We start from the raw sequence: 14,052 nt of genomic DNA on the forward strand, positions 1-14,052 counted from the left end.
AGATGAGACGTGCATGCATCACTGCTGATGTTTTGGCATGGCCAGCTGTTGTTAGGTGGTTTGACCGAGGCTGATTAGCAGCTTTCAGTGGGGAATCCTCACATCAGCGGGCCCGCGGTCCTGGAATCTGACCTTTCCCATCGCCGGAGTAAAATGATCCTACATTTTGTTTACTAACACAGAGAATTAGACTTTCCTCAGCTTGTTTTTGCTGGTGCGTCTGCAGAGTTTATACTCTCCAAGTATTGGATCCAGTCTTGTGCATGAAGTGCAGAACACTTTATGGCAAACATCAGCAAAAGTCTTACATTAAAGCACCACTGGGTGGAAATTGGCTCCCTCAGAGTTGAGTGAAACACCACTGTCGTAAATTCAAATCCCAGGTCTGTAACAGTCTGTCAGACGTAAAGTAGGTGCTACCTACAGACAAACTCATTACGTCACAACAATGTTTTACACTTGTATGTTGAAGTAAACTTCAATGTTACGCTGATCCTGCCCTGTCACTGAAGTGGCATAGTGCAGTATGGGGAGGGCAGAGTGGCTGAGAGGTACAAAAGTTACATAACGTTGCTTCAAGGGGAACATTCTCTTATTCAAATCACGCTGTGAATTAAAGAGATTCCTTAGGGATAGAGAACATTAATTGCATCTACAGTAACTTCTAACTGCTGGTAACTGTAGCTGCAGTTAGCCTGTAAGCTCAGTTAGCCATGCAGCTTGCTGACTCTGCCAGGATCAGACTGGGAGGCTGAAGCGCTTGGATTGTATGTGTTCACACCGCTATCCCAGGAGCTTTGGGACCTCTGAAAGGAGGGGGTCCTGGCCCAGAGCAGAGAACGCTTGCAGGGAGCAGCGGCAGAATCGGCTCCAGAACCAAAGCTGGGTGACCTGTCAGTGGAACAGTACTCGGCTGCCTCTACTGACAACGTGACGGAGGTGAGGAAACCACTCAGGATGCTGACAGGGGAAGCTAAGAAGGAAACGAGCGAGAGTGACTGTGCAACAGGCTGAACAAGAGTTCAAGACAATGCGTTTGTTACAGTAGATGACGGCCCAAAAGCAAAACACCACGTCCAGAATCCAAAGCGCAAGCAACAGAACTGACAAAGACAGGCATGAGAGACGCACAAGCTAAATGAAGCACAAACAAGGATCAAGCGTGGGGAATACAAGCAGGATTGCAGAAAATGTTAGTGTTAGCAAAACCAAAACCCCGACATGCTGATCCTTTTGTTTCCAGAGAGGTGCGCTAATTACACGTGCCTCTTTTTTTGGGGGGGTACACGTCAACACAAAACCAGCTCCCATGAGATTTAGAAAAATTCGGGATAGTTCTTTTAGTGTTGTGGTTCCCAAAGTGGGTGTCAGAACACCCTGAGGCTGTCACAGGAGCATCTCACAACTAACACGCTGTAAAATAGTAATCTGTGTTATGTTACGAACACTATTCTACTGGCTGTTTTGTGAATAGCAGCACACTGGATGTAACATTTCAGCATCACTTTGCTTTAGTGTCACGTAAGATTTGCTGGCGAGCTTGTAAATCCATCAGACTACAGTCTGCTGTAATGCGTTTGACACAGTGGACATATTTTACAGGCAGGTTCATAAAGTCCTCGCTCAGGCCCTGCGGTTTTTTTGTGGCTTCGTACTTTGATGATACTTGGCGATGTTCCCGTTAATGTATTCTGCACATGCCCAGATGTCTCCCTCCGCTGAGTCCCACTCCCTAACACTTGACACGGCTGTTAGTAAAAAGGACGATAAAATGTTTAGCACATCAGTTTGAGGACTTATGCGTTGGTTTTCATGCATGTTTTCTGTTTGTGTGTTTTAAACTTGAAGGAAAACATATATCTAATTCAACATACATAACTGTTTATGAGTTTAGCTCCAAAATCATGGTTACTGAGACAATCAGCAAAAAAAAAAAAAATCTGGTTAACTGATCAAATTTTGTCATTTGACAAGCAAAGATGCGAAACATTTGAAGTTCAGCCTCCTCACATATGAAGATTTAGTGGGTTTCAGACAGTGCGTTCTACAAATAAACAATTTGATCTAAGGCAAGATTGATAAGCAGATTGACAGAAAATGAATCTGCAGATATTTTAACATCTGATTGTTCAGTTTGAGTTTTGGTAGCAACTGACTGCCTCACAGTGTACCGTGTGCCAAAACATTTGATTGCAGAACTTTATGATGTCGCAGTGAAGTTGACCTTTGACCTTTTGCATGTAAAATGTCAAAACGTTACCATTTTAGCCTGTTGGGCATTTGTGTGAAATTTTGTCATAGTTATCATATAAAATGTTGAGTCAAGGGGGGAACAAATGTGTTTTGAGGGTCTAAGGGTGAATTCTATCAACTTCACCCTTAGAAGAAACTCCCACAATGTGTTCTTTAGACATCACATTCTCAAGATTCAGAAGGACAGACAGACGTGTGGATGGACAGACAACCCGAAAACACGATGCCACGGCTAAATCCAGTGTGTATGCGTAAATAATAAGATGAAATACAAAGCAGGGAGTCCAAGAAAAGCACAGGGAGATCAAGTAGTCAGACCACTGAATAACAGACTAATCAGTGACATCACTCCGTCTGTCGAGCCAGCCGTTCAGTCCAGGACACACACAGGGGACAACATCTGTGTTTAGAGCCTCTGTTCACACACACATTAGAAGGAAACCTGTTTCTGTTTCGTACCTGACTGATCAATCTGAGAACACTAGGTGATTATGGATCATTAATTATGCTCATGGGATTAACATCTAAATGAATGACAAATTCAAGAGCACCTTCTCAGCATCTACATTTTCATCAAGCCTTCCACGAAATCGTGGCACTAGTGGCAAACGTTCGTCCTCACGGGCGTCGTTGCCTCGGATCCTTTGGAGAAAGCGAATGGAAGGAAAAGACACATAAAAGTGGGAAAGGAAATAATTTCCACCGCTGCCCGTCTCAAATAAAATGAAATTTAAAAGGAATGCAAAAAGACGAGAGTTCTCGGGAAGAAGAACCCTCTGGCTTCTCGCTTTGACTCTCTGTGATTTGTATTGCAAATTTAAAATGCTGCATTTTCTCTGTATCCTATGATCACTACAAACAAAACATGTCGCCGCCTTCAGGTGCCACGAAGCTGAGTATAACAAATACAGAGGGTTAATCAGAAGGTAATTCATTTAATGATGAGAACAACCGGAGCCAAATTTATAAAGTTTAATCGTCAATAAAACATTTGTCTCTTTTTAAATCCCTACACACACAATATTAGAATAAAAATGAAAAAATCCTAATACATATTGGGAGTTTTTTTAAGTTGATCTAATCAATTTTGACTGGGAGCTATGATTAATTAATCTATTATTTTTGTGATTAATCAGGTTGTTTCATTTATGAAATGTCCAGAATGAATGAAACCAGAAAAAAAATTCACATTTAAGAAGCTGGAATCAACTTTTTTTTTTTTCCTTAAAAATTGCTCAAACAGATCAATTGATTATCAAAATAGTTGGTGATTCAATAAATAGTTGGCCGCTAATCGATTGATTGTTGCAGCTCTACTGAGATCAATAATCTGTTTTTGAGGAAACACTTGTATTTTCAGGGTGAATGTGCAGTGATTTAAAGAATTTTGTTGTTTTTTTTTACTCAAAGGGGCTAGTCAGGGAGGGGGCAAGTGATTCCCACAAGATAAGCGAAACCTACATTGAAACTTGTTCAGCCACAAGTCGTAAACAGGACAATGACCATCGGCCGACGCATAATGTTTTAAGGGGCAGGGGATAAAATTATAAGGGGACCATCACTACATTTTGTCCACTTGGAGAGCACCTAAAAGGGCACGTTATCACATTTTACTGCCATATGGGTTTCCAAGAGGGCACTTTTGGTGCATTGGGGGCATGGGGCACCATGTCCACCACCGAGTCAACCAGTTTTATTGACATTATCACCTTATAAAGTTGATATGGTGAAATTGTAGTGTCCTTGCACATTCAACTCAACTGAGAGAAATAATAAAAGTTAATAGAGTGTTATTAATTAACCTTAAGTTCCTCTTGCTCTGTTGGTTAATATGGTTCTTTAGCTTTGAAATGCTCCACTATTTTCCGTAATGTAGCTAAAAGTTTTATGGTCCAGCCTTATTTTTTCACAGTCAAAACTTTACTTTACTTTTCTTTTGTGATTCACTTCGATCTGCAGGCACTATCAGCACACACACTTTTACTAGGTGACATCATTAACTAACCCGTGATGAGATGTTTGCCACAGACAGACATTTACTGACTTCAGCATTCACTATTTTCATCTTCTTTGCGGACGACCTAAATCCACAGATCACTTCAGTTTTGGTCCTTAATTCTTTTGGGGGAGTCAAATAAAAATCACAACTTTAGGATCTGTCACTTTCACTGTGTTTGTTTTTAGCTAAAGGATAATAGAAAATGACCTGCAGCTGTGTGCCATGTAGCTGTGAAAATAAATTAACTGAGCACAGAAAAGCAGCCACAGTAAGTGAAGAGACTTCAGTTACTCATAGTGACTTCTGATGTGGCCTTTTGGTGGCGTTACTTCCTCAGCATTTCGTATTCAAGCAAGCATTTTTAGACTGCGTGTGTCTGCTAACAGTTAGCTGCTCTTGTCAGATTGTTAAGAATAGCTTCCTCTGCCAGTCATCTCCATGTGGCAGGAAACCAGTGTTTCCTGTTTATGCTGTATTACATTATAATGTGCAACGAGCACATGCGCACATGTCAAACGTCCAGTCATACTTTAGGAAGATAAGGCTCGGATGACTCAGGGTTTTATGGACACATCTGAGAGCAAGATTAATGTTTTGTCTGCCCTTGATGGTTGGTGCCAAATCGTTTCCCGGTTTTGACTTCAAGTGAAACAGTATTTTGTGCTAATTACACGCTGGCAGCCGTAAAATATTGATTGTTGTGACAAAGTGTTAGGAAGAAAAACATGCAGCCTTTCCTATTAAATGAGCCAATAAGAGGTCTTAATCATGCTGTTGGATCTTGTACCAACAGCAGACACCCACACAAAACATAAACACACACAAATGATTCACACCCATAAAACTGAGACATGGAAAGTCGCTCAGTGTTTTTTTTTTTTTTTTTCCTTTTGGCCATCTGATTTAGCTCAGAGTCAAGGCATGACTTTAATCTTTGACTTTCAATAATCAATCATGATGTTATAATATCCAGACTTGCTAGCGGCTCTGAGAGGCTCTGCGTTGCTTTGAGTTAAATCCTAAGATTGACTGTGGGGTGATTTTTATGTGCGAGGGATTTGAAATTTTTCCTCTATGAGCAACAAATACAAACATGAAGGAGCTGCAATCAACTTAACCGTCTTTATTCAACACTCCTTTTTCAGGTTTTATCACCGATCAAACGCAACACATTTTGATTGGTGCAAGTGTCAGGTTTTCTGAGTGACTCTTGTCCTCCCCAAAACACTATAGTGAAATACAGAATGTATTATTCAATACAGCGACGTCCCTTCTGTTGTGATCTTGATCAAGACTGATTTCGAGTACTGCAACACTAGCTGAGACTCATGGGAGAGTCTAAAGAGGCCAGAACAGCTTCTGCAACTGAGATCGACAAGTTTTAGCTTGTAGCATTCATCAGGGTAACAATCATCAAGTTGGTGTATGTTCTAAAAGTCTTGCTGAAGCTTTCCTGGCCTCTTTCTTTACACCTTTTGGACTTCTCCCTGCACCATGGAAGTAAGTGAGGTTGACCCAGAAACCCCCATGACACAAGTTGCTAACTAAGCTAGCTGATGTTACTTCTCAGCTCAGGACGATGGCATTCATTTTTACATCCTGCGCTCATCCCGAGCACGAGTCTCTTATCCATTAGCGTAATTATCTGGCTGGCGGGTGTAGTTTGGTCGAAACCAAATAGTTCCCACGGGAAACTGCTCCCAACAGGGTCTGTTCAAATGTATTTTCTTTGGTTGTCTGAGCACCACAAGCCAGGTTCCATCTAGGTCTGTTATGTTAGAGAAAAGGCAGCCAACATCTCCAAAACTCAGCAACCCGTACCAAAACTGCTCGATGTTTTATCACAGTAACTTAACAAATTGCTTTGTGTGAATCCCAGAGCTCCAACAAACCAGTCCCTTCAGGAAATTGTCATTTTGCAATTGCCAGTCCCTGTGAATTGTGCACAACCATACCATAAACTTATTGTCCAAATCTCCACAACTTTTCTGCCAATTGGACCAACCATCAAGTATGCAAGGGGATTAGAAATCGCAACATTGCAACTTCCTGGAGGGACTGACAAATGTGTAACTGAGTTGAAGGCATTTAAAAAAAAAAAAAAGAAACTATCTTGCCATCTCCTTCCCTGCCTTGTTGCCGCATTGCTGAATTTCTGCGTGCAATGAAATCAGTGAATGCGTTTCCTGCTGTCCTGCAGAGTCACAGCGGCAACCCTGTCACAAAGCTTGACTGTGGAGTTCAACGAACTGCTGAACGCCTACAAACTCCCTATTCTCAAACCATCTGAAAAACAAGTCCGGTCTCCCAAAAACACTTTGGTCTGTGGTGGAGATTCCATGCAGGTCACTATAGTAACTCGTGTTTACTCAGACGACAATCTAATCACCCCTTCAGAGAGATAGAGCTCCCTGCATTTACTCAGTGAGCGGGAGGGAAGTCTGCTCCTCCTTCCTCCTCCCGTCTTTGATGTTTCTCTTCCCTGTGTAAGGAAAACTGTTTTGGTAGCAGCAGTCAGGCTGCCTCCCCCATCTTGCACGAGTGAGACGACTGATCCTCCTTGAATTCATCACGCGCAGTGAGGAAATTCTCCTGACAGTAAGTGGAGCCACGTTTGGGCAAAGACGTATGAAACAGCACTTGTTTCCTTTCTCTTCGACAGACGCTGACGATCTCAAGAGCTCGGTCCGCGTGGACCTTTTCCATCGCCTCGTCAGTGAGGGGCAGCCAAGTGCAGTGAGTGGAAATCGGGCCGAACGAGAGACGGCGTTAAAAAGAATCCTGCCAACTTCTCGGCCTTGCCGGACGTTTGCAAATAAAAGAAAAACATAAGCCTTCGTGCTGTCACTCAGAGGAGATGAGGCCTGGGGTCATCGCAGGGAAACCAGTGGAAATTCAATTTGAGGATGTGCACAGTGTAAAATACGGATTTGATGTTTTGATGCATCAACAAGAGAAATGCAGAGAGAGGAAGAGAGGAACTTGCTCTGCGGGAGAAAGTTTGACTAGTAACTACAATACAAGATGACAAAGGAATGACTGACTAACAGGTCCTGTCATCAGCTTGCATGACATAGCAGGGAGCAACTCCACTGGCTTCTAAAGAAGTCTGATGTATGGCAGCTCATCAGAGAATGACCCTGCTTCTGCTTTATTCCCTCAGTTTCCTCGTGAGTTTATTGTCTCAGTTGCTAGTTTTTAAGTCTTCTTTAATACAGCATGATGTTCATTTTCTAAATCATTGTTCCATTTGGAGTAAAATAAACAAGTCAAGTGACAAGTCCCTACCAGGCAGTTTCTCAGCCAGATCCAGTCAGAATATCTTCTTCAGCTTCGTCCTTTCAGCCAAACATGGGTCACTACTGGCATTGAAAAGCCAAGATGGCGATAGCCCTGATTCCATTCAAGGCCTCAAAACGGTAGTCTGCAAACCAGTGGGAGCCATTATGATGGGTTTACACTTTCTGTGAAGATATTCCAGGGAGTGATTTCATTTGTCACCACAACATAATTTGGACAGATACATAGTACTTATATTAACAATTAGACAGGGGTGTTGAAACAATAGATCTATAATGGCACTGAGAAATGATCTTTCAAAGCTAGCTGGCATGAAACACGTCTACATCTTGAAAATGTACTGACACTTGCTACAAATTCATTACCGCAAATAAAACATAAAGCATTGGGTATCCTGTGGCTTTGCACCACTAGGATCCCAACTCAAGCGTTAAGCTGCCATCCTAAACAGAGACTTAAGCTATGAGTATATTAAGTATTCTTTAAACACAGAAATGTTGAGAAGAGCAGTAATTGAATCTCTCCTTGGTTGCATCATGTTGGTGAAATATGAGCGCAACTAAGTCAGTACAGAACCAGCCACCAGAGCCATTTAAAATCAGCTAACTCACTGAAAAGCAAAGTACAGCATAAACAGATAGATATACGTACAGTGTGTGCACAAACATTATCTCACGCAGACACAAAAGTGCCAAATTGCAGCTTTATTAAGAGCTCTCTGTGTCTGGCCATACGCTCTTATCTCCTGGCTGTGTTGTTTGGCAGTTCTCTCATTTGCACACATGCTGCAGAGCTCAGCCCGCCCATCCACTCTCCTCCACTGCGTCGGGCTCGAGGCCACCCACCCACTGCACCACCAAACACTCCCGACTCTGTCAGATGTTGGTAGCAGCGTGGCAGTTTTCTGCTATGGGCTCCAAATTGCAAAAACCACAGCCTATTATCCCAGCATGGGGAAATAGATGTGTTTGTCTGGGCTTTTAAAGTAATAAAGACCGTGTTTTTAGAGAAAAAACGGGTGAATGGTACCTGCAAAAAAAAGTGCAGTTTACTCTCCAAACCAAAGGAAAGGACGTCGAGGGACTGCAGTGATGATTCTGTGGTTACAGCATCCAATGTGTGACATGCTATTTGGTGCCAGTGTCATTGAAAAATTTCAGTGAAGCCTTTAACGGCTTATTCAGGAGATTATAGATTGTGTTGTTTTGTCAACAAATCCCAAGTAAAAAAAAACAAAACCAACAATGAATTGATGAAGTATAGTTCATTTTTACAAATTTTTCCTCAGTGCCAGTTCCATAGACACTGTTTAATTGCTCAGTTGCTCTGTAGGGGTGGGGTGGGTGCAGAGCCAGAACTTCTAGAGGAATAAACACCCGGTGATGCATTGGATTCTGCTCTTGGCTCTCCTCCCATCCTGATAAATCTGTGAGCTCAGAGCAGAATCTAATGTGACTCCTGGTGTTTAATCCTTTACTTTTAAACTTAAGGAATTAGAAAGTGGATTTATCTCCACTCCTATTGATCAACCTGAATGCGGCAGCAGGTGACCTCGATTATCAGGTGTCTATGCGCTGTAATGTTGGCTTTTGACTGGAGCTGGAGCTACTTCATGGACATAACATTGCAGAAAGGAAAGTGGAAAAAGAAAAGAGAGAACCAGTTGACCTGAAATGCACAAATACACACCTCCTCTGCGAGTCATTGCTCGCTAGTTTATGGTTAATCTGGGGTTTTAATCATGTTAATTTTAGTCACATTCGGCGACATTCTTCCTAACTGTGTCCTGCAAGTTATAGCCTCAAGTAAACTTGTGGATTTCCTTAAGTTTAACTTTGTTAGAAACATTTGCAATAATGTAAGTACGCAGCTCAACAAAATATAAAGTTGTTAGTTCGCTAGTTGTTTTTAGACGTCTATACAGCTGTTGTGTTTAAGTGCTTACATTCAGCAAATATGGAGTCTATTCGCAGTCATTTAATTATGTTTTTCCATCCAAATGAATGTGAGCTGTCTAGCAGCATTAAGCTGGTATGTCAAAACCAGCCTGCTGAAAACACAGTTGATGAGAGCAGCATTTATTGACTAATCCATCAAAACAATGAGCTAAAAAAGCCTAAAAAGGTTATCAATGGTAGTCTTTTTAGATTACTTCATTTGATTTAATAGCATTGTTTGTTTGTTGTACTGTAAGCCCACGCTACGAGGTAATGAGACTACACCAAAAGTCACCCTTTGACCACTGCAACGTTTCTAAGCTGCGAATCTCAAATCGTTTCAACTCGCTCCTCATTCACATCTGATCTCGAGTCAAAGACGTCTATTACAAAAGAGGATTTATGCTGTTCCTTCATCTGCCCTTTTGTTTTCCTCCTCGCTCAGCAGACCTTCACGCAGCAGCTGCCTGTAATCCAAGGCATCCTTGTCTGGCACATATGCTGTGAGCTGTTTCACCTGAGGCTGTTTTTCTGAAGATTGAATTGACCAGATGGAAAGTGATGACATGAAGAAATGGCAGATTTCAGATGGAGGGCTGGGCCGCAGGAGACTGGCAGCGCTGTAACGTGGTTTTAATGTTGATGCTTCAGATGTTCTTTTGTCTTTAACCAAGCACTTTTAGGTTTTCATTTAATGTTAACTACTTGTGAACCTTATTGTAAAAGACCACAGTACACTTATTTAGCATTAACCTGTCGTGAAGTAACGCTACCTTAATTACCACACTACAAATCTCCCGATTAGCTGATTTTGAATTCTTCAGACTAACTTCTCTTGTTAAAATCCTCCTGCTTTTCCAACAAGTTGCACCATTTCAAAAGCCATTGCAGCATCTTCAAAATACACTGTCCTAAAGCAGGTACAGTATGTACAAATAATCAGTCACACAGATCGACACTGATAAGCTCTAACGTGATACAAAAGGTGCATGTTTTTGCAGTATAAGTACTCTTAAACACACTCTTTTCCTCAGCCTGCTCTTAACCCACGACAGGTGACGATGAGGAGATTTGTGACAAGACAACAATAATGTCATAATTTTAAAAAAGGGTTAATAACACACCATGTTATAGTTGACTGCAAATAAGCCATAGTTCAATCATATGCATACACAATTTACCCCTTTAGGGACAAACAAAGTACTTGTCATTTTGACATGAAAGAGGAAGTAGACAACCAAAGTGAATGCAATGGTTTCCCCTGATAACACTAGCATAACATGTACGTGGAGGATGTCATTTCTTTTGCCAAGAAAAGTTGAACAGGAGATCCTGTTGGGAGTTGAAGAGACAGTCATGCTGTTGAAATAAAAGCTATGTAAAATTAAAGGTTTCAACAAATACATATATTCTCATCTGTGCTGTAATCATCTGCTCCAACAGCAAAGTAAGACTTTCGGAAAAAATGAAAAATGAAAGTCACAAGCCTCTGATCCATGAAATCAATTTCACTTCCACGAATCTCCATTAAATCCAGCAGCATGTCAGCTAGCTTGGTGCTGTTTCCTGCAGAAATTCTGCTTTGGCAGAACCAAACATTTGCAGTTTTTAAGAAATCATACATATCTTCTGATTACAATGCGAGGAATCATGGGGTTTGATTCTTTAATTCTTAAGCATGCAAGTTATTCTCGCTGGGTTTAAAGGTGCTTTATGTCGGAAAACAGTTTTCAGTCTCATTCCCAACTCGTCAAATACTGATTCTTTGGGATTGTAGGAGGTGTCGGCCGCCATCCCAAACCATCAGTTTATACTTATAGGTAAAAAATATCAAATACCTATACAGCGGTTGTATTTTTAGACTGTGGATGTCAGGAAAAACAATACATTGTTGCGATTTATTTCCATAATGAAGTGTGGCGGCACGAGCAGGAAAATGCCCATAAATGAGCCCCCAAACCACAAAATATAAAAAAAAATTGTATTTACAGGGAATGCCAACGTCATTCCATGTATTTATTCATCAATATTCATAACTTGTCTGTTGAAGACACATTTGATATCATCACAACTGCATTTTACTCTATTGTTATTCATTAACACCAGCGTCAGCTTAGGGTACTGGTACCCACGGAAGGGAGTGATAGCTGTTTGCACCCACATTAATAAACGCTTATCTCTGCGACAGATTGGGGAAAACACAACACAATCATGGTGGCAATTAACCCCAATGTCTAAACATTTAACCATCTCATTATCACTTCATAACAGTTTAATGGCACGACAACAAAGTGTGCCGAGCAGGCCATAAAGGAAGAAAGCTGCAGTCATGAAAGGATCACCAAGAACAGTGGCATACACAAGAGCCAGATGTGCAGGCACATCGCGTGGGATCGACCCAAACAACAAACACTTTATGAAAACAAAGGCTAAATAACACATGGTATGTGAGTCTCAGACTAAAATAAGACTGTTCCTTTTTTCCTCAGACTGTTTACGACCTCTGACAGAGGAACACAACAGATGTATTTTTTTGTGAAAGAAAATGTAAATAAAATCCAGCATGGAAATATTTCTCTATTTCATTACATAATAATAGGTGCAATAAAGGGTTTTTACCTGGGTCATATCATCTTCTGAGTATTTACAGGACTGACATGTGAACAACAAACCTATAACTCTATTTTAATACAACTTGATTCAATAAAAAAAACATCTTGCAAGCCTCAGTCTATGTACAAGTTTGCTAATTTGCTATTGCATCTTGAGAGTGAAAAGAGCAATTTTACTCTTTTAACAATAATGTTGCACCCTCCAGGGTTTTTCCCCACAGTCCAGAGAAAAGTGGCTGTTAGCGTATGTCATAAACAGTATGGAGAGTGCAGAGGGGTGGGAACATGAGGTGCCAGAAACCATCAAATTAGAAGCAAATGGTCCAGAACTATAAGAAGGAAAATCACATTAAAGCCGTTCAACCTTTGGATGCAGTGGGAAGTGGATTTCAAAGAGAAAAAGAAAATACTGATAATCTGCAAATTTGCCAGAAATAAGTTTCCGTATGGAAAAGATTATGTAACATGTCCACTTCTCTCTTTTCTCCATAAGGCAAAGTGAATTGGAGAGGGGCCCTGTGTTGCTCCAGGGGCCTGCATATCCCCCCTGTCTCCTCAGACACAAATAATGAGTTATAGGAGTGGGTGATCTGACCTGGTTGTGACCGAGCTCGAGCACAGAAAAAAAAATCCATCAAAGAATTCACGAAACTCTTATTTCCACTGCAGAGAATGACACTGGGCTCTCCATCAGCCTCAGTAACACTGTGTATGGATATACAAAGGAAATGAGAGAGATGAAATAGAAATAATTATGACTAATTATCTGCTGACTTATGTGAAAACTGTAAAAAGGTCAACTTATATTTCCTAAGCGGAGTTGTTTGGAAACTTGGTAATGGATCGGAAGGAAATTATCATATGGACGGTCACATTTTACATAGATTATGCTATTTTTCTGGTTCATATTTTATTTGGGGGTCCTGGTAGAATAGGTTTACTGTACATACTTACATCTTCAAAAAACAATAATTGTAATTTTTTTCTCACATGGTGCATTGCTGCGGCACTCATTTACACTGTTTTTGAACACTCAATTTTAGCAACAGAGTGAGACATCTGGCCTCTGTTCAATCTTTGATGAGATTTGCACATGTGCATTACTTAATAACCAGGATGTAGCCAGTCAAAGGCAAAGTAGGCCTGGTTATGGCAAACAAGGTAGTGTGATCTAAAATAACGGCCACTACAGCTGGTTGGCATATATATATATATATATATATATATATATATATATATATATATATATATATATATATATATATATATTTATATATATATATATATATATATATATATATATATATATATATATATATATATTTATTTATTATATTAGAAACAAAATATTAGAAACATCTGTCAGTATAATGCAACACAATTCAGCACCATCACAAATTTCAGCCACCAAACTGACTATTTAGTTTGATTGTTTTGCTTTTGGACAAAACAAATACACTTTGTGAGTAAAAACTGTAACACGTTATAATAAGCATCATCAATAAATGGCAAATGTATAGTTAATTAGACTTTAGTTGATAGTTATTTTACTGTTAACAAACAATTAAATGCTTTGTAAGCCACATATGAAGTCGCTGTCCATTATAAAATTTCAACTGATATCTATAATACTCTTTGAAACTTTAATAATTACTCAGGAAGCTGCATTAATAAGTAGACTTGTATGTAATGCAACACATAGGGGTTGTTAGGTGAAAGATAATCAGTGACAGAAAAACTGTAAGTAAAGTTAAGAATTCTTTAAAAATCTTTGTCATAGACATTAAATCTGTTGCAGTTCTAAGTTTGCTGACCTGACCCTCAGATTTAAATCTCTGATCCTCTCATTAAACGCTCACCTGCGGTCATGAGCTCTGTGTAAGTAGATAAAATAATGAGACTGTGGATAGAAGCGCCTAAAATGAGTATCCTACGTGAGGTAGTGGGCTCG

Source organism: Acanthopagrus latus, chromosome 22 (genome assembly GCF_904848185.1).
Source record: "Acanthopagrus latus isolate v.2019 chromosome 22, fAcaLat1.1, whole genome shotgun sequence".
Classification (NCBI taxonomy): domain Eukaryota; kingdom Metazoa; phylum Chordata; class Actinopteri; order Spariformes; family Sparidae; genus Acanthopagrus; species Acanthopagrus latus.